The sequence below is a fragment of the Protopterus annectens genome, chromosome 7.part0 (assembly GCF_019279795.1).
Source record: "Protopterus annectens isolate FY-2018-M chromosome 7.part0, PAN1.0, whole genome shotgun sequence".
Taxonomy (NCBI): Eukaryota; Metazoa; Chordata; order Ceratodontiformes; family Protopteridae; genus Protopterus; species Protopterus annectens.
In genome coordinates this window covers 1,590,575,814-1,590,599,096 of record NC_056739.1, presented here as the reverse complement: position 1 = coordinate 1,590,599,096, position 23,283 = coordinate 1,590,575,814, and the positions used below count along the sequence as shown (strand labels likewise).

At 37.8% G+C, this 23,283-nt stretch overlaps 1 protein-coding gene across 1 annotated transcript in view; it reads left to right on the top strand.

Moving 5' to 3' along the window:
* The window catches only part of SUSD3 (sushi domain containing 3), a 1,048,308-nt gene that overhangs the window by 174,414 nt on the left and 850,611 nt on the right, over positions 1-23,283 (top strand). The window lies entirely within an intron of this gene.

Below are 23,283 nucleotides of genomic sequence, written 5' to 3'. Positions count from 1 at the left end.
CCTCCTGCCCCAGTCCAGCCTGATAGGTACTACAGAGTTCCTAACTCGCACCAATTTCTTTACAAAAGCCATAATGCTGACCCTGAAACCATTTCTCAAGGCCCCAAGGGAATGAAGGCCTCTACTGCTAAGAATCCACTACCTTCGAAGAGAGTCTAGATCCTTAGAAAGGTGGGGAAAAAGGTATATACCTCGCCACCCTAGCCATGAGGGCCTTAAATTGTCAGTTCCATATGCTTAAATATCAGCAGTTTCTGTTATCACAATTAAGGAATAAAATGTCACAACCTGAACAACCAGATTTGAAGGAGTTGCAGGATATGATGCATAGTGCAGAACAAGTGGGTAAACACACCTTACAATGTGGCTGTGATGCTCTAGAGGCCTCAAGTAGAGCTACTGTTACAGGATCAGTCATTCGTAGACATGCCTGGCTTAGGGAACAAACCTTGCCTGATCATGTTAAAGCTAAACTACTAGATGCTCCTTTACAAAAGGATGTATTATTTGGTACTAATGCTGAGGAGATACTACGGAAAATGGAAGAAAAAGCTAAATCTATGCAAACTGTCAAAGCTTTTCTGCAGGTTCAACCACCACGTTTTAGCAGAAATTGGCCTTCAAAAAATTGGTCCTTTCCAGCCACGGACAAACCCCAAAGAGGTAGATACAGGCGCACAAGGGGCAGAGGACAATCTCAAGGATCATATAGAGGCAGACAATGGCAAACCCCAGCACCAAGAGGTGGCAAAGACAGTGCACAACAATACAGGAAACAAAACCAATGACTTTCCCCTTTTCATGCCAAGCAAGTCTCAGCTGGCAGCACCCTTGTGAGGAAAGCTGGCATTATTTACAAGAAATTGGCATATTATCACAACAGACAAATGGATCCTGGACATCATAAACAGAGGCTACAGATTTCATTTTCACACTCTTCCAAAAATGAGAGGCATGCCGAACCTGCCACACAATCAAAGGGCAGAGGCTCAAATACAAATTTCAAAGCTCATGGACATGAAAGCTATTCCTGGTACCAAGGAAAGGAACCGACTGGAGACCCGTTTTGGACTTATCCATCCTAAACACATTTCTACTCATACCAAAATTCAAGATGCTCACCTTACAGCAGCTTCTTCCCATGCTGGGCAAGGAGTTTTGGCTGGTAACATTGGACCTCAAGGAGGCATACCTGCATGTCGCAATCAGACAAAGCTGCAGAAGATACCTCAGATTTCTTGCAGGTTCAATCCACTATCAATTCTCTGCATTGCCCTTTGGCTTATCTACTGCTCCCAGAGTATTCACGAAATGCCTGGCATCAGTAATTGCCTACTGCAGACTTCAAGAGATGCAAATTTACCCTTATTTGGACGATTGCCTGATCCAAGCGGACAGCAAACACATACTTCTGGAACATCTGGCTTATGTAACACGGTTATTGAATTCACTGGTGTACACAGTCAACAAAGAGAAATCCAGGTTAACACCATCTCAGAAAATAACTTTCCTGGGTGCCAACTTGGACACAAACACCCAGATGGCCTATCTTACGCCAGAAAAACAGGGGCAACTAACTCAGTACTTCAAAATACTAGCAAATTGTACCAGGCTAACTGCAAGGAAAATCCTGCAGGCTCTGGGCTTCATGGCATCTTGCATTCTTCTAATCCCATGTGCAAAGTTGCATATGAGGAAACTTCAATGGTACCTAAAAAAACCTATGGTCTCAACACAGCCATAGTTTGGAAACAATAATACCAATAATCCCATGTTTGCAACAGGAATTTCTATGGTGGGCCCAAGCATGCCAAACAAACACAGGTCTACCATTCTGCAAGCCTCAAGCAAATCAAGTCATCACAACAGACGCCTCAGACTATGCCTGGGGCACACATGACAGACAGGTGCATTCAGGGCAAATGGTCCCAAAAGGAAAAGCACCTTCACATCAATCAAAAGGAAATGCTAGCAGTGATAAATGCATTTACAGCTTTCAAGGACCTCCTGCATCCAGGGCAATTATTGATAAGAACAGACAACACCACAGTAATGTGGTACATAAACAAACAAGGAGGAACACATTCATACCCCCTGTGCAGGCTAGCCATGTCACTTTGGAACTTGGCTCTGGAATGGCAAATCGAACTTCAAGCACAGTACCTGCCAGGATTGGAAAACACGCTGGCAGACAATCTAAGCAGAAATATGACAGACCCACATGAATGGAAGTTGCATCCTCAAGTGTTTACAAAGATAAGACAAGCATGGGGAAGGCCAGACATAGATCTCTTTGCCTCCCACAGGAATCATCAATTGACAAAGTTCTGCTCAAGGACCTTCCATCCAAAGGCCTGGAGAGTGGACGCCCTTTCTTTCAGTTGGGCAGCACAGACAGTTTACGCCTTCCCACCTTTGCCTCTTCTGCCCAAGGTGCTCTTGAAAGCAAGAGCAGACAGACCGAAGATGATACTGATTGCTCCAGATTGGCCAAGACAACACTGGTACCCACTCCTGAGGAGCCTAACACATACTCCGCCCTGGACCCTACCTCTAATGCCTCTTCTGCTGACTCAGCACAGCTACAAAACTCTTCACAGTCAGCTGAAAACACTCAATCTGGCTGCATGGAAAATTCCTTAACACCACAACAGACCCTACTCTCCAAAGAGGTACAGGATGTCATTTTGGGGGCCAGAAGGCCATCTACTAGAAAGGCTTACTCCACATAATGGAAATGGTTTTGCACTTGGAATGAGAAAAAAGGCCAGGATCCTAGAAAACTGAATTTGCCTCAGACATTACAGTATCTAGCTGAGCTGTTGAACAGTGGACTTTCATTTTCCTCCATCAAAATTCATGCCTCAGCCATTTCTGCAGAATACAACACTGATCCACCCTTATTCTCTCACCCACTCTTAAGACAGTTCCTCAGAGGGGCTAAGAATATAAGACCTCCAAGGAAACAACCAATACCAGCCTGGGATCTTAATTACATTCTAGAAAAATTAACATTGCCCCCCTTTGAACCAGCTGCCTCGACAGATTTGCAATATTTGTCCTGGAAAACAGCTTTCCTTCTGGCCATTACCTCAGCTCGTAGGGTTTTGGAACTACAAGCCCTCATGGCTGTGCAGCCCTTTCTCATCTTCCATCAGGACAGGGTTTCCCTACGAACCAACCCGTCATTTATGCCTAAGGTAGTATCCAAGGTAGCTTTAAATCAGGCCATACACTTACCTACCTTTTACCCCAACCCTCAAAACAAAGGGGAAAGGCTGCTACATTCCTTAGACATCCATAGACAGCTACGTTACTATTTGGACAGAACAAAGCCTTTCAGGAAATCAGAACAACTCTTTGTGTCCTATGCTGTAGGAGCTCAAGGGAAGCCAATTTCCAAACAGACAACTTCAAAATGGATAGGCCACTGCATACGGTTTTGTTACTCCTTTCATGGCAAATCTGTTCCTACAGGCATCAGGTCCCACTCCACAAGGGCCACAGCTACCTCTACAGCCTTCCTCAGAGGAGTCCCTACCAAAGATATTTTGGAGGCAGCCACTTGGAGTTCTGTGCATACCTTCACAAAACACTACCACCTGCCTTTATACTCCAGAACTAGAGCAGGCTTTGCCACTGCTGTGTTGCAGGGCATTCTGGCTCTTCCCAGTTCCACCTAGTGCCTACCACCCTGTGCGTAGCTTTGGGATTCTACCCATCTGTGATTACTGCAGCTGTATGCACGATGAACATAGTACAGTTTTGTACCTACCATAAATGTAGATGTTCGAGTGCTAATACAGCTGGAGTACAGGTTTCCCTCCCTCCTTCCCCTCTTGGTAAAGGCCTAGTGGCTAACACCTCCTCATACAACCTGATTGGGTTATCCTTCTATGGTGTATTTGCTTGCAACTACTGATTTTTGATTATATTACATTGCATGATTATATATATATAACTTATGTATTGCCTTCCTTCTGGGAGCACCTGACATCTGGGGCAAGAAAGACTGAAGAAAATGGCGTTGGCTGTGTCTTATATACCCCTGTCACACTGATGTCAGGAATGAAGGTGACAGCAACCGACGCCGGACCTAGACTTTGGAATTCGGCCGACCGAGGACCCGCCTGACGGCAGAGAACCCATCTGTGATTACTGCAGCTGTATTAGCACTCGAACATCTACATTTATGGTAAGTACAAAACTGTGCTATCTATGCCCTCCCCAACTATTCCTCTGAAGAGCAAAAAAGAAAGAAAGAAAGAAAAACAGACATTCCTTCTACTTGCACTCCAACCAGGTGGCCAGTTGCACAACATGCCCCACTTTTGTGCCGTGCCCCCAACCCTCCTCCAACATATTTTATTGAAAAATAAAAAAAATAATAATATTATCATTTCATCTTTTAAACTGTATTAAACATTTACTACAAATAGTTGCTGCAATTTATACCCTACCTGCACAAAGCTCTACAGTGTTCACACTTTTTGTTAACTTTTAAACTGTAGCAAATTGCTTGCTACAGTTTAGATCATATACAGAGCACAGCAGTGCTCAGGTTTCACCAGAAATGCAATACCATCTTTTAAAAACCATATCCCCCAACACTTTGGACATAAGACAGTTGCACCTCTCACCCCACCCTAGCTACCCATCTGGCTTAAATAAAATTGTATAAGTGCCCAGAAGAGGAAAAATTACACTTCACCTTTGTCTTTACAAATGCCACCTTTGCCTACACACCTATGAATGTTATTCCAATCCTTGATGAAATCTGACCATAAAACCACCAACTTTTCCCTTAGAATTAGTCCCAAATTTCCCACAAACTCAATTACAAACTTAAGTACATTCAGAGACTGATCAAAAGCCAACTCTCCCTATCCGAGGGCCTTAAGAACAACAAAACATGCTTATCCCTACTTCCGATGGAGTCATTAAAGTTGCCATATTTATCCATGCTTTTTACTGCCATTTAAACCAGTCTGTATATAAGTTACTAGTTACTACCTGTTATGGATAAGTATGATGAAAAACTCATGGGTAAACATGTATGATGTAACTCTCAGGTAAAGAAACTTTATAATTGAAGGGTGAAATGATATGATTTTATTTTTAAAAATCCGTCATCAGTCAGTAGGGTATGCATAAGCAGGTCTACAGAGATCTTAAATGATTTATTAGGAAAGGTAAGGCTAAAATCCTGTCACTGTACTCAGTATCTTATAAACTACTTAGGCATGACCTGTGCAGAGCATACAAGGCATTCTCTGACCCATTACTGGTGGACCTACTGCATTTCAGTTAGTTAAATGTCATCAAAAATACTCAGTCCATGGGTCTTCACTTTTTCTTAAACTTCAGCAGAACGGTTTAGAGGGATAGGTATATCTTGCAGAGGATACTCCTGCTCTGGAACAAACTATCCATCTATTTAAAACAAAGCTCATCGATTCCATAGTCAAGCACAACTTGGATTTATGGATGGGTAATGGAAAATTTACACCAGGACTACCCCCTGTACTACTAATGGGCAGAGGCAGCTTCCAAATACTTTAGCACATGCATAGGTCCCCTCTAATTATCCATGGTGTTATCCTAGTTATTGTTGCTAGGGATAGCTTATAATTATAATCTGTGAGATAGATACGCCAATCTAACACCAAAAGGGATAGGTTAATTTAAGCACCAACTAGGGAAATTGGCTAGGCTTAAGGCAGTTAGCCTAGTGCTTACCTATGAACCTTTGGAAATATAAACTGAAAGTAGCAAACTCTATCAAGATAATCTCAAGGCTTTCTTAAACTATTTTAAGATTGTTCAAAGTATTGCCTAGTACTGCAACAAAGTTGAAGTGAACAGCACCAACTATTCTGCTACAGAATCCAGTGACATAACTGACAAATTTAGTTCACAGTTCCCCTTCTCAGACACCCCAGTGTCCCCTTCCTTATCTAACACTGCTTCTCCAATTACTACTCTTGACAAGATCATGGAAGCTATTATCATAATTAGAAATAATGGTTCCACAGATCTAGACATTATACTATGCTGTCTTATTGTTGCCAGAAGGTATGTTATTACAGAATCCCTCTGTAAACTTTTTAATCTTTCCACAGAGTGTGTGCCTGAGCTATGGAAAACGACATTTGAGATCAGCCACTTTCAGTGACAACGAAATGTCCTTTGATCACAAATTATCATTTAAAGTAAAGAAACCTTTATCTATTGCCTAGTTACTTATCAAAGGTATATTCTCAAGTACCAAGGAGGTCTTGGTCCCTCTGTATTCCTCATTTATTTGTCTGAGTATTGAATGTAGCACTCCGGTTAGTATGTATCATACCAAGCTTGTCTTCAGCATGAAAAATTGCATAATTTCTTAAATGTTGGAGTCAGTGTCTCGTAATAAAGTAGCAACATTTACCATTAGAACCTCTAAACTGGAAGATATCAATATTCATTATTTCATGGATTTTAAACATAAAAATCTCATCAAATTCTATGATAAAGTATCAAAATTCACTTATTCCAACATAATCTCTGACCTCCATTTAGCAAGAAACTAGACAAAAGAGTCAAATGCTCAGTAGGATAAATATGTAGAATTAGCAGTCCATAACCTATCTAAATATAATAGGAAATCTAAAAGTAAACCACCAACATAACCTCTACAGTACAAGAAAATTGTAGAACATGACTTGTGCTTCAGTGAAACTTGGTTTAATAGTTGCAACAAACCTCTAATTGTTCAAGAGTTTAAAAGGCATGGGTAATTTGGTGGTGGTATATCTATATATGTGTCTACTAAGTTTTTCTCCACTTCTCTTTATTCTGACGAGTTTTTGGAACTTTTAACTGTGAAATTAATTTTGGCAATATATGACTGAATGGTGGGGAACTTCTATAGAACCCCCAGCTTAGGAAAAAAAGCATGATAGCAGTTTATATGGTAGTATCTCTGAATTATTTAATTAAGGAAATTAGATAATCATGGGGACATTATCCTTCCAGGAATTGCTAGAATTACCAAGTCTATTGTCATAAATCGTTATTGAACATTGTATTTTATACAACTGTGAACTGATTATTAAACAACCAACCAGGGATGGTAAGTTTTTGGAGGATGTTTGGTTAAACCACAGGACTAATTTGGTTTTAAGCTGTAACATCAGTGCCCCAATTGGAAAATCAAATCACTATTCAATTTAATGTGAAATTGTGAGTAATAGTGAAAATGTCTTTGACCAAGTGCACCCTTTAGGACATTTATAGAACTGGCTTTAAGTCTATAAATAAGGAACTTAGTGCTTGGCAGTGGGAGAGGCAACTGGAAGGAAAGTCAATTGAAGAAAGGTGGGATACTTTTTAGTGTAAAGTCATGGTTAATAAAGAGGTTTGTACCTATTGATGTGCCAATCATCACAACAAAACATTTTCCTCAATGGTAGACAAAAAAGTTATCACAAGTGAAAAATAAAACAAAGGCCATCTGGAAGTGGTATAAATATAATCTGTGTGCCTTCATCATATATAGATAAATACTAAAAAAAAATAATTGAGGCTGTTATCTCAGAAAATTAGAACTGGCTATGAGAACTGATTAGCTGAGAATACTAAGATGATTAAAAATGCCCTAGTCAGCACCCAAGATGATTTAGGAAAGAAACTACATTAGTATTAAGTACGGTGACTCTGCTATTACAAACCCAGTTGAACTAGCAGATATATTTCCTAAGACATTCTCAATTTTAAATGGGCTTAAGGATTGTAACTATATTGTAACTATAACATAGGTAGTAGATCTGATGTTTGTTTGAATATCCCTTATGACTTAGTTTCATAGGTGTTAGGGGGCATTAAAAAGTGCAACTGCAGGCCCTGACAGTGTAAATGGATATTTCCTTTCTGGCATAGTAAGCGGCTTGGTATCATGCCTTCAAGTACTCTTTCAGTAATCACTGGAGGAGGGATAAGTTCACAAAATATGGAAGGAAGCATTGTCGTCTCAATACCCAAAGGATATGTACAGCAATCACTAGACAACTATAGGTGTATCAGTTAGACCTCAGTTCTGGGTAAATGTTTTAAGTGAGCAATTTGCATTCTGCTCCAGTGGGATATTGGACAAAGGACAGATATATATATATATCAACATGGTTTCCTTGCAGGGGGAGATCCTGTTTAGCTAATTTATGATTACTGCTCACTTGACTTGGACCTTGCTAGTGATGTTATTTACTTAGATCTTGTGAAGGCCTTTGATTTGGTCCCCTGTGATAGAATACTTGCTGTTATGCTAAAATATAATCTGAATATCTACATTGTATGCTGAATAGCTAATTGGCTATCAGGAAGGAAATTTAGAGTGAGAATAGGGCATCCTTTTTCAAAAATAAAAAAAAAAAATGTTGATTTGGGGTTCTCCTAGGAATCTATTCTTGCCCCCATATTGTTTAAGCTGTTAATGTCTGTGTTCCCAGTATGTGACATCACCTGACTATATACATTTGCCAGTGACACCAAAGTAGTGGGTATAGTTACAAATATGTACAATCATAATAAATTGCAAAATTAGCTAGACATTTTATTCAGGTGGGCCACTGAAAATGGAATGCAATTTAATGCCAAAAAATACAATGTGATGTTTTGGCTCTGAAAATAACTATTCTCCTTATGCTCTGAATAATGACATTTTGACCTTCGTATGTTATTTGAGAGATTTAGGATACAAGGTGGACAATGCTTTGGAGTTTGATGTTGGTTCTTAGACAGTGGTGAGGAAGTGCCATGGTCTTTGAAATGGCATCCTCATAAGTATCAGTAGTAACAGAGAGAAATGCGTCTTATTCCTCTTTGTATCTCAACCGTACAGCCTGTTATTGGAATACCATGGATCTTTTGCTTGTTATAATGCTTGCCAAATAAATTGGCTTGACAGAATCCAGAAGATGGTCATTAAGCAAGTCAGAGGACGGAAAAAATGTGGTTATAAAGAGGGATTGGAGACCCTTTCTCTGTACTCATTTGGCTACAGGATTTTAAAAGGTGACTTGTTCTTGTGTACAAATCACTAAGAAATGAGGCATTAGCAACTTCTCTTGGTATTACATTTTTTGGGGTACAGTATCAGTACCGTAATAGCAATCTGTATGTGAGACTTCCAGTTAAGAGCAGGTATTATCATCATAGAAAAGGAACATTATGGAAATGTCTCTCTAAAATATATAAGAAAATTTGGTCATGTCAAAATTTTCAATTTCCTGATAGATAAATGGTATAGAAATGTTGTTTATATTTCTAGTTTAACTGTTGACAAACTCTTGAATGGCTTCTAGGAGCCATGAGAATGAATTTCTTCAGCAGTGAACTTTAAAGTATACAGTGGATCTAAGGGCAATTTTAAAATATTGGTTAAAAACTTAAAAACAAAAAATATTAATTCTTCTAAGGCAGCATGTGACTTAAGTTGGCATCTGAATCTAAGACCAACTTCAGATCCTTCATTAGTTATGACATGAAACTAAGAAATATCACCTGACATTGCTCAGAACTTATTCAAGATTGCACCACCAGCTTGCCAATGCAGTAGCTAACTAATTCAGTGCCAGCTTCACCTTGAAATGATTGTTCAATGCCCACTTATCCCTGAAGCTCTGTAAACCAACCTCCCATCCACTCCAAGGATCTTGCACAAAGTGTGTTTTCAAAGACTAAAAATACTTCCTGCACTGGCCCTGCTAATATACCTGCTGTTTTAATAAACTAGACAAGTCTGGTGGAGCCACTCCTTAATTTGTTTAAATTAGCCACTGGTTTCATCACTAAAGTTTGTCACACCACAGTAGGGATGCCACTTCACAAGGGTGGTCTCACGACAGACCCCAGGAACTACAGGCTTATCAGCCTGACGAATCTTATATGCAAAGCCATGGAGCATATCATAACTGACCAGCTCAACTATGCTATTAAAATTTTCATCAGGTTAGACCCATAAAAGTTTGGCTTTGTGAAAGGTGCATCCTGCCTAATGAATCTGGTTAACTTCTTTGAAAGTAACACAAGTGGTTGACAGTGACCATTCTATGTACATGACATACATCAACCTGTCTAAGGCCTTTGAAATTGTACCCCATGGTAATATAGTAAGCCCAGTGCATTATAAATAGATCTCTATGCTAAGGTGGATGGCAAATAGGTGGCTAAAGTACAGAGCCCATTTTGTAAAATTAGGAAATGCCTCATCAAAGAGGATGATGGTAAGCAGTGGTATTCCACAAAGCTCCATGCTGTGACCCCTTTTGTTTGGCATATAACTTTCTGACCCCCAGACCACAAACAAAGATCTCTAGCTAAAACGTTTGCAGATGACTGTAAACTGGAAGTCATTGTACAGACACTGACACCCAAGCCTTGCAACAAGGACTTACACTTGTAAACATCTAGTGTGTTAAAAAATATTTAAATTAGTATAATAACATTGCTGCATTTGGTAAATATCCCTCCCCCAAACCTCATAGGTTCCTAACTGGCTTATAACCCCTAAGCTACCAGAAAAGATTGGAAGTGCTGTCCCTTCATGTGTACTTCACAGATTTCTGAGCAATGATCTATAATTTGCTTCTGAGCCATTAGGCCACAAGGGTTCTAAATCTTCACCTGCAGATAAATAAAACAAGGTGGAGAGGCAGGTTCATTACACAGCATCTTTTCCACCTCTAAAGTTGACTATTTTAAATTAAGCGGTGTGACACTAGTGACACTACTTTACTTTTAAAGGGAACTGGATAATTGTATGGGTATTCATAAATTCACCCCTCAGTAGACTGCCCTAACCCTGCTCAACTGAGTAGGGTCAGTCTAGGGCTGAATACTGGCAATATATAAATGGTAACAACAGTCAATAGGCTTGGATTTCCTGTGATTCAATAAACAGCTATGCTACCTTAGCTATCTGGAAATATTAAAAAAAGCCTTCCACATTTCTCCATCACATACAGACTCCTAAATGGAGACATTGAGCTATGAAAGATTCTTCATTACTGGGCTTTTTCCTTATCTGAAACACCTTTAATTTTTTTTCAACTTTTTGTTTATGCCCTTTGCTGACCTTCAGGCCCTCTCCTGGTCAATTGGCAGAACAGGTAATGTTAAGGATACACACTCTAAAACTAATACCGTATGTTATAATGTAAATAGGACTTTGTACAGGGATAAATCTTTACCCTAGTATTTCCTGACCTGTGGAGAAACACCTACAGCATGTCAAATACTATAACAACTTGGCCACATTTAGGTTAACTCTTGGATGGGGTAACGTAAATTTTCCCTATTGTTACGATAGACATTATCAACAAAGAGTTACACCTACCAGTGGTACTTCCTAGGATGCAGAATTAGACTCTATGTTTCTGTCATTTGATCAGAAACTCTTTAATTAATCTTTCTTCCATACTAATGGACATGAAAATAATAATACCAAGCATCTGGTTTGTTAAAATGTACCAAAAGACTTGGAGAGCCTCACATTCTGTTTGCAGTGCATCTGTTGGCCAATCCCTGTCTGCCAAAAGAATACTGCTAGAAACCTAAATCCCAGTCTGACATTGTAACCTGCATCAGTATTAGCATATGCGTCATTAAGTCTTGCTTCACACTCCTAGTTCTTTCACATGATATATGCTCTAGTTGGCACTCTGTATCATCATCTCTAAAGGAAGCACCAACTCTATCTTCATAAAAGGCACCCCTACAACACAAGGGTCTCCAGTAGTAGAAAATGATGGCTGGAGAGGAACACTACCATCAGCAGTGCCTAGTCTGTTCCTCTTTTTATTCCAGGTTGTGCTTTTATTGGTCTGAGTATCAGGTTAACCAAGCATATAGGTGTACCACATTAGGCAAGACCTGACAGTCAAATTCAGTAAACAATACTACATCTTTTTTTATATTTAGTAACTGAAATCTCCATTCATTGTCACCTCTGCCATTCTTTGTGCATCTACCTTGGATAGCATGCTCTATTCTCCTGAAAGGCAGCAGCATCCAGTGTTCAGTCCAAAAATAGTACAACAATTTCTGTGGTGTACTATCCAAACTTTCCCCATCTGTATAAACACCACCTGGGTCTCCCATGAAAAGTAGGCCATAGGCATATTTGGATTAACTCAGTCACAAAAGTAAGAAAATAAATAAGTACATAACCTTGTTTTTCTGATACCTGCTTTATCACTTTCATGCTTATAGAGAATTGGAGGTGACCTCTGCAATCAAGAAACATGGCAAAATAAAAGTCCTGAAAGGGTAACCAGTGCATGCACAAAAAGATACACACCAACACACAAACATACATACATGCGCGTGCACGCACACACACATGTATCATATGCATAACTTTGAGCAATTTATAGGCTCACCAGAATGCCTTAGAAATGAAGGAGGAATCAAAGGCCCTGATGAAGTCCCACATAGTCTCAGGAACAAGCATAGTCCATGCAGAAAGCACACTAGTGGAGAATTAATCCAATTTAAACAAATGTTTAAACATTAACACTTTTTGTAGTTGATTTTCAATGTTTAATGCAGTAACTACTTTTTCTCAGGTATAATTGAATGAAAAATGAAGGTAGCATTTTCATCATTACCTACCGTGGGAGCAACACCAATGGATCCAGTGAACTGTTACACTCTGCTCATGTAATAGATTTACAGAGAGTGGTTCAAACAATGTATCGTAAAATTATAAAGGAACTGTTCTCATCTTATAGAAGTATTATACTGTGCATTACTCCTGTGTGTTTACTTCTGCAAATACTTAAATACACTTCTATTTTTATCTCCTTTGGGCACATATGCATATTTGCATATTCTATTAGTTTTCTCCAGTTATATTGGCAGAACGTTTTATAATCTGGTAAGCAATAAAATAGCACAGTGTGGGTTGTAGTCAGGTTTAGTATTAATTAAAAAGAAGCATACATTTGTTTGACAATCAGATGGAATTGCTGACATGCACAGGGTTTATTATCCCAGTAAATTTGATTTATCCAGTGAGCTGATGCTGCCATAAAGGTATGTTACTACCACAGTGTAGCAACAGTCCTCTGGTATACTTTGTATGAGATGCATACCTATTTCTAAATCACTGTGACTGATTCTGGAGTTTTGTTAAACAAGTAAGAACAATATTAGAAATAAAGTGTAGGTGCTGCAAATGATATTAGTGTAGTGTGCGTGCATGTGAGTGTGTGTGTGTGTGTGTGGGGGGGGGTGGATATACGAGTTGGAGAGCTCATTTGTATACCTCAACCAGAGAAATATGTAAGTTTGGCTGTGTTCAAGATGGAGATTTTTAAAGGAGACTCGGCCCTTAGCAGTTTAGCTAAACTGTGATTGGAAAAGAACAGCTTAAAGGAGCGTTATTGCCTACTATCATATTGATGTCATAAATAAAATGCAGACATTTTTTTGTATTTGTTTATTTATTGCTTTAGTTATTTGTTTAAAATTGGTTGACCAGGATGCAGCACTAATCCATCACTTCCAGTTTCACGTTCTGCCCATTAAAGAAAATACTGAAAATAAATGATTTGTACAGAAATACAGCTAATACAGGATTGTTGAATATTCAGATATTACATTGTTAACATAAAGATATTACATGATTAAGATACTTAAAGAAACAATGTAAACAACAGATATGTGCTTTAATATATTTTAGAAAAAGCATGAGCAGAAGTACCTGTAGTCTTTGCTGGTTGCTGTATCTGCATCTGTATCTTATGTGCATGACATGTCTACAGCTAGTGGATATGCCTTCATTGGCCTGAATGTACCTATAAAGATTAAAATGTAAACCGTTATGGACAATCAGAAGTCATGCAGCTGAAGCACTATGTCATTAAGGGTCATTTGCATGTATCCCACTGGCCTCCACTACAGTTTTAAGGAATTACATAGTGAAAGCTTTAACATGGCTGGGTCATTTTTGAAGTTTGTACTGAATGGTATGTCTTTGTGACTATTTTACCCGTTGTTTCAGGTGCTATTTTTGATATTTTGTAGGCACCCTAATGTTAATGGACATCAAGCTTGATTTTAAGCTTGTTTCTAAAAAAATGGCCAGTCAACTTAAGGTGCACTGGCATTCTTTGAAAATATCTGAACTATTACATGTCAATAGCTAGTGGGGTTTGGCTCTATTTACATGAATATACCCTTAATGATATAAAATATAAAAAATCATGGGTATTTAGGAGCCCTTTTAGCAGAAACATTCCAATTTCCTTAAGGGTTGATTTTCATGTTTCCCATTGCCTCCACCTGTGGGAGGGAACTAAATTGAAGGATAGAATAGGGACAGGTGGTAGAGCAGTGTATTGAAATCTCTAGCTGAATAGTCCTAAAGGTATACAAAACTGGATGAGGGTGGCTTTGAAAGACAGGTAGTTATTTAGTTCTGAAACAATGAGACTTAATGTGCTTAGATTATTTATTTATTTGTATTTATTTATTTACAAATGTGATGGAACTGGGTTGAAAAAATTGTCAGATGAGGCCCGGGGAGAAAAGCTCCACAGCAAAAAGAAAATTATTAAGGTACAATCATTAAACTTAGTTTAAGTAGTACATTGCTAAAAATATGTAAATGAGCTTAACAAAAATATTATAACAACATATAACACCAGAAATACAATATAAACATGCATGTTTCAGGCATACAGGAATACTTGTTTTTTTTACAATATATTTGAGGTGCATAAGTCACGTAGTTTTACAAGATGAGTCACTTCTGAAGGACCAAAATTGGTCATGTAGTTTTACAAGTTAAGTCATCTGAAGGAACAAAGATTAATAAAGAAAAGACAGATAGTGTGATAGTGGGATAGCCCTATTTGGGGTGAGCACTGTTTGGGCTATCATGTGTGAGATAAGTGGGAAAAAATAGGAGGAATATTAATTGTCTAGATGTTATTTTAAATAAAGTTTGTGAGACTTTATTATTCTTAAAAAACACAATTAATAAGACAGTGTTTGATTATAGAATATTTTATAAGCGGTATTTTTTAGAAAAATCTCAGTTATCCTCTTACTTAGTCATATGAATTCCATTCTGATGACATGATAAACTAACGGGAAGATAAATGATTTTGAGCAATGGTTTCATTTTGTGTTCTGATGAAGTGTGTTATCATTTTAGATGAAAGTGCTAAATATTTAATAAAGCATTGTGGGCTTTGGTGTAACTAGAAATTGTCTGTTTTGATTTTCTTGGTTTAGGGTGATTATACATAGCACTGTTCTCAAAAATCTTAGTCCAATCTTCACCATGTCATCAACATAGTTAAATACCAAACCTTTAGGGAATCTGCTACAACAGCCATCTCAGTTTTGGGTTGCTAGGGAAGTAACCTGATACTCTGTTAAAGGCTGTGTCAGCTGAGGCGCTAGAGGAAGAAGTTGATTGTTTGTAATAAAGAAATCTTTTGAATGTTGGCTTTATTTGTGGTGTTTTTCTGGAAGTAATTCTTCAGTAGTGGTCTAAAGTAACCTGATTAGTTAAATTATTTACTTGATTTGTGGAAGGAAAGAATTTAAGGTAGAGCACCATTCCATGACATCCCATGGGTCAATATATCTGCTTTGCTGAGTGTTACATTAACTTTTAGAAGTGACAAAGGGACTATGTGAAAGAACGTGGATTCCTTTTCCAGGTATGATTCATTTTTACAACTTGGCAAGTGGCCAAATACTTAATTTGTTTTATCTCACAATGATTTACACAATGTCACACAAGGATGTTTGGCTGCTCAACTAAAATAATTTGAAAGTAAAATATTAAAATGCAGGACTGTCACAAAGAGTCTTCTTCTTCTTTCGGCTTTTCCCTGTTAGGGGTCACCACAGTGGATTACCTGTCTGCTCATGATTGGCAGTAGAGTTTTACGGTGTCGAGTTGCCAGCCCGGTTCCCAACCTTCCATGGAAGGCGCACACACTCATACCTATGGCCAATTTAGAGTGTTCAATCCACCTACAGCATGCATTTGGGGATGTGGGAGGAAACCGGAGCACCCAGAGGAAACTGGAAACCCACGCGACCACAGGAAGTACATGCAGACTCCACACAGAAGGCACCCCAGCCGAGGATCGGACCGGAGAACCTCTTTCTGTGAGGCAACAACACTAACCACTGCACCACCGTGGCCACCCCACTGTCACAAAAAGAGTAGAAAAAACAAAAAGATCCCTCAAGATTTTCCCATTTGGATATTTCCAAATGTGATGGAACCACAATCAGTGTTGGACCAATAGTTATTTGGCTTGTTCAATTATGCTGAGATGATGGTAGTTTTGATATGGCACAATAACTAAAACATTCAGAACTTTGCATAGGAGATTAAGTATTTGGGGCATTCTATCACCATGGACTTAAGTTTTTCCTTCCAAGAGATTAAAAACAGTTCTGAATTCCTGAGGTTGGAGAAACAGTGTGGTGTAATAAAACAAAGGAAGGAAATAAAATTGTGAGGGACAAAAATTAATATTAGAACAAGAAGGCTTATCCTTTGACAAATGGTTCAAAAAATACTGTAATTCATAACAATCCAGTTAGTGAAAGAAACACAATTAATGCTCCAAAATGTACAACCCATATTAATAAGGTTACCACTGATCAATACGATTTCTTTTAGTTTCCATCTTTTAAGATGTCAGAATGCTTAGTGTCAAGGACAATCAGCCATTTGAATAGACAAACGTATGGTCCCTCAATGACTTTCAACAAACCACTGTAGAACAGGGACCAATGAAGGGAAAAGATGAAATGAATAACATTATAGATAACACTGCAGGTGCTGTAAGATGTATTGAAATTAATAATTTTGCAGTCTTTTAATTTTGGAGGTCTTATTATTAGCCATTAATTTAAGCCTTACTTTTGATCTGTCTACTCAAATGAATTTTGCAGACTGACTAGTGGAATTCAAACAATATACCAGAAAATTAAATTCACAATTATTGTTTCAACATAATGAAAACTATACAGAATAGTATTGTTAGATAATATTTAGTCCCTCACTGAATCTCAGTATTTCATTGTTTAAACATCTATGTAAGATAGACTTTGGAGCAATATGTGAAACCAATTGACACAGCTTTGCAATTTATCTTTTCAAGAAAGTGAATTCAATAAATTATCTAAATAGAGATTAGTGAGAACTATAAAACAAAACAAGGGGAGGGATTGTGCTGACAGATTCCATCGATTATTAGATCACAACTGTAACAATGTTAATTTGTCTCAAAATGAAGTTAACATAACTTATTTATTGATAGATTTATTGCTGGATGAGATATTGTTGCAAAAGGTTATAACACCAAAAATATTATATTTTCCTACTGTAAAGGACTGTGTGCCTCCAGTGATGTTTGAGATACTTAAGATCCATAAAGATCTTAACAAACCAACATTTAGAACAATAGTGGCCAGAGCAGAGTTTAAAATAGAACCACTTGCAACTTTTATTGATAGAAAGTTGAAAAATGTTTTTGACAGATATTCATATGTTTTATCTGACTTTTGGCAATTTTAAAACATATACTTAATACAGAATTTTTAGAGAATGCATGGTTGGTGATGGACATTAAAAATTGATTTCCTGATATCTTGACTGAATTGCTGTTGCATTATTCTTAACAGATGGGTTGTAGCTCACTGATGTCCAGCAAGGGTACTCTCACCAGTAGCAAACAGATCTTAGATTCTTTCTCCTCTGATGAGGAACCAAACAGGGATTTGGATCTTTCTATCATCTACTCATCCCAGTTATAGTCTCCAGAACAGATTTCCTCATATGTGAAAGACTCGGTCTCTCTAGACTACCCCTTAGAAGAAGCCTCCTTTGGAGAAACCTTACTAAGCATGATGAAATATTTTCAATGGCAGTCCAGAGAGGTGCCTGAGGTAAAAAAAGGTATTGTATAATTTATTAGAGATGGGAACTCCTGATTTTCCACCACTTCCTTCAGTGTCAGATACTTACCTGAACACATTTAAAGCCAATTCTTCTACTCCTGATTCTCAGTCTACAGCAGCAAAGAGGGCAGATAGATTCTACAAAGTTCCTAATGAAATAAAGTACCTCTACAAAAAACATATGGCAGACCCAGTAGCAGTATCCCTGACCTCAGACATTCCTTCCAAGATTCTCCCTGACATTAATGTTCTCCCCAATGACAAGGACAGTCGAGCAATGGCAGGTAGGGCAGGAAAATGTATACTTCCTCCACTTTAGCCTTCAGAGCTATAAACTACCAAACTCAAATGACCAAATAGTTAGTCTGTGTGCTACAGTCCATAAGTAAGACCATCACAGAACTCCAGACACCAGAGTCAAAACAGCATGTGCAGTTTGTATTGGCCCAGGCTTCTTAAATAGCCAAGCACAGCATAAAATGCAGCTATGATGCTGTGGATGCTTCTTCCAGTGTGGCTGCCACTGACTCATTGATCAGGCTGTATGTCTGGCTGTGAGGCTGACCTGTTCCAGAAGATTTCAGATCTAGGACTTTAGACTTCCCCTTGATAACACTCTCCTTTTTGGCTCACAAGCTGCCAGTCTCTTCAAGGCTTTGCAGAAACAGGGAAAGACAATAAAAGATGGGATATACTTTTCTTAGGTGCAGGCCAAAACCAGTGGGCTATGGCTGACCAAGTTTACAGAGGACTGCAGACTGAGTGCTGTCATCAATTCCCCTAGTGATGTGGACATCCTCCAAGAGGGTCTCATTCAGACAAATGACTGGTGGCAGAAACATGGCCTCAAGGTGAATACCAAAAAATGCGTCATCATCATCCCCTTTGGGGAGAGTGACATCCCCATAAATTATCACATTAATGTCTTAAGCACGCAATCAGTCGTGAGGGATTTGGGTACCCAAGTTGATAGCAACCTGACTTTTGACAACCATCTTCCTTCCATTGTACGGATAGCCTTCTACATGGCCTACCTCATAAGTAAGGGTATCTCATCCAGGGACAAGGAGGTCATAACATCCCTGCATTCTTAACCAAGTAACTGTGTAACAACGAAATCAGCTTCAGCCCAACAGCAAATTATGAGACTCCACAAGTTGTTTTAGCGCTTTCATTCACGTTTAATCTTCTGTGAACTTCCTCAGAAACAACTTCACCATCCATACGCCTATTTAAATACTATTTCAATCACAAATTAATTTACATACATAATAAATAGCAATGATTAGGATTTAAAGACATACTTTAAGAAAAAATTACTGAAAAAATATGTAATATATGTAAACTCTTTAAAACAGCCTAAATAGATGCTTCATAAATATATATTTAATACTTATGTAACTATGTCATTTAAATTTGTAATTTTATAATAAAATTTATTAATTCATTTCCAGGAAACATCTCATATTTATAGTTTCATTGAGACCTGGAAATTTGTCAGCTCCTAGAAATATTTGCCAAAAAGACTCTTTACATTCCAATAAAAGTTTTAAATTTCCACCAAATGTTACACTATTTACACTATCTAAAACAGCAAATGTAAACTTTTTAAATTCATTACAGCTGATAGAATGCCTTGCTAATGCATTATTTGTGTCTTTTTTCTTAATAGCCAAAACATGTTCACTAATTCTAATTTTCAAAGTTCTTGTAGTCATTCCCACATAATAACTTGGACATGTTTGGCACTGTGACATGTAAAGTATTGTTTTAACCAATGTGTTGTTCGTAAATGCTTAAAATATACAAAAGATGAATTGATGATGTATCTACACTGTTTACAACAGTGACAAGAAAAAGTGCCTTTAGTTTGTATGACACCCATTCTGCTTGTAGTACATCTGTTTTCCTTTTTCTCAAGTATACTTTTTAAGTTAACAACTTTTTTGAAAGTGAACATTGGTTTGATGCCTAAAATGTTCACTAAATCTTGGTTGCCCAAGATAATCTTCCAGTTATTAACAATGATGTCTTTAATTAACCACATCTCATTACTAATAGGTAGCAAAAAGGAACCAGTAAATTCCTTATTGTTCTTAGTTGTTACTTCTGTGACCAATGACCCTACTGTTAAAATAGGCCTTGCTGTAGTCTCACGAAGAAGTATTACTTCTCTTTCTATTATTTTTAACCATGCCAACTTGTAACCTCTATTGACAAAAAATCCCCTTAGGTTATTTATTTCACTTAAAAAGATGTCATTATCAGATGTCAACCTGCTTAGACGAATGTATTGACCCTTTATGACTCCTTTCTTCATGTGGTAAGGGTGTATACTATTTTTGTGTAAGTGCTGATTTGCAAATGTAGATTTTCTATATATGGTACTTGAAAATTTTTTAAGTTCATTGTCGTAACTTAAGTGTAAATCTAGAAAATTGATGTTAGTTCCAAATTCACCAACAGTGAATGTTAAACAATTTGTAGTATTGTTCAAATAATGAACAAAATCATAAAATTCCTGTAAGGTACCATTCCATAGAAAAAACAGATCATCTATATATCTAGTATAAAAGATGATCTTGTCTTTATAAATAGAATTTACCAAAAAAGTATTCTCCCATTGTGCCATAGTCAAATTTGCGTAGGCCGGAGCTACCCTTGCCCCCATTGCCACACCAGAAACTTGCCTATAAAATTTGTCATTGAATTTGAAAAAGTTGTTTTGTAGTATACATTCCATGAGACTACAAATGGTGTTGACCTTAGTACTACTTAAACTTGTGTTAGCAACCAAATATTGTCTTAAGTGTTCAATTCCAAATTCATGATCAATACAAGTGTACAGAGATTGTACATCCAGTGAAGCTAAAAAGAATTCAGGTGTCGAAGGTTGTAATTCTCTAAGCTGTTCCAATAAATGCCAAGAGTCTTTTAAATAATATTTAGAACATTGTACTATTGGATTCAAAGTGTAGTCTAACCAAATAGAAATATTTTCTGTCTTATATTTGGGGGCTGAGATGATTGGCCTGAAAGGGGGATCAACCAAGTTTTTTTGTAATTTTGGGATACCAAACATGTTTCCCATCTTAGGAAATTCAACTAATAGGAAACTATATGTTGCATAATCTATTTCATCTTGACTAAACATGTCAAATAAAGTAGTGTCTAATCTTAAAAAACTTTTTTGTATCAATTTAGTATCTACTTCTTGATAGACATGTTTGTCCATTAACAAAGCTTCCATTGAGTTTATATATTGTGAATTTTCCATGATTACTATTTTGCCCCCCTTATCAGCCTTCATAATTCTTATATCCATGTTGTCTTTTAAGTCTTTCAAAGTCATTAACTCTGGCTCACTTAGGTTCTGAGAAAAGCTAGAAGTATTAATGTTCCTCATGGCTTCCTCACATATATTTTGAAAAACTTGAAGTGTGCCCTCTAGTGGTGGATTGAAGGTACTAGCTTTCTTAGGACCTTCTTGTGTAGAAATTGTTGTAATATCTTTCATAATATATATTAAGATTTAATTTCCTGAGTGTTAATCTGAAATCTATTATAGTTTTTGTCTTGTTGAAATGATTAGAGGGAATAAAGGACAAACCTTTCTGTAAGAGACTAATAGTCTCCAGAAATTTCCATGCTTGACAAATTGTGTATCTGTATTTCAAATTGGTTTAAAGAAACTGTCCCTACCATCTCTTTCTGTTTCTCAGCCTGCCCTTGGGTTTGTTCTGAACCACTTTGGTCCAAGTTGGCCCACGTTTGTTCCCCTGTTTGTCGACTAAAAAAGGACCTCCATTAGATCCACTATCACCACAGTTATTATCCGTATTTGTATTATTAGAAACTGTATGACTGTCATTGTTAGATACACTAGTAACCTGACCATTACTGTCACAGTTATTACAGTTATCTAAAGTAGGGGCTTCAATATTATTTGCCCCACCATTGTTGCTCAACCTATTGTTAGAACCAGACACGTCTTTTATCATTTGAATCAACAGTGTGCTTATTTCTATAGTTAGTGTTATGTGTGTGATCTGCGTCAACATTTGATCCCAAAACATAAGCGTTTTTATTAGCGTATGCTGTAATGTCCCTTTTTAATTTCTTTTGCTTTCTTAAAATGGTCGTCGCTCTCTGCCTGTCTGCTCTAGCAGTGATGCTAGAGTACAAACTCGTAAAAGTAGAAAAACAAGCAAAGTTCTTTATTTTAGAGTCTAAATCAGTCATTTGTTGTTTTAAAACTTGTAGCTGCTTCGTGTAATGATTTATCAAAGCCATCATTAGTCTTATTCCAAAGTCATTGAATAAACCAGTCAGTTCTCCGTACAAATTGTCCCCAAACACTACACAGTTTGGAAATTTGCTGTAGCGAAGACCTTGTGGGACACACTTGCGTTTAACACACTCGGCAAGATAACAAATTTCCAAGTCTAGGTTTACGTGTTTAAAAGTTAATCTCTCGAGCTCGTAGATGTTTTAAATACTATTTCAATCACAAATTGTCCCAGAGACTCCTCCATCTATGGAACAGACTCCCTCTCTACATCAATCAGAGTATCTCGTTATCCCTTTTTAAGCACAACCTGGATAACTGGATGGGAAACGCAAAATATATTTTATTTATTTATTTTATTTATTTAATTTATCATTTGTTGACCGGGAAAGTCTGACTAGGTTCCACAGAGCCTGTTTTCAGCGGAGGCCCAGGGAGAAATGCTCCAGATGCTCCTGGGATTGTTCTTGGCATTATCAAGGAGGGTTATTCTCTGTGTTGGGAAAGCAGCCCAACTCCTGGGGGAATAACCACTCCTCCTTCCAACCAGATAAACCTGCTAGAACCTATCATGCAAGATTTACTGGCCCAGGGAACCATAGATGAGTTTTCCTACCCTATTCAGGAAAGGGGTTTTACTCCAGCATCTTCCTGGCCCCAAGGAAAGTGGATCAATGGAGACCCATCCTGGACTTCTCCAGGTGTATCACATTTCTGAGAGTGCCCTCCTTCAAATTGCTGTCCTTAAAAACTCTTCTACCTTTCCTTCTTCCTTCAAGTGTTTCTGGGATCCTTAGACCTAAAATATGCTTATCTTCATATCCCCATCCATGCTTCCTGCAGAACATTTCTCAGGTTGTTTAATGGGTCTTCACATTTTCAGTTTACTGCTTTGTCCATTGATCTTTCTCCATCTCCAAAGGTATTCACAAAGTATCTGTCTCCCTTTTGCTGCACTCATGGTTTACAAATCTTCCCTTACCTGGCTCCTCCGAGCATCATCTGCTCCCACTTTT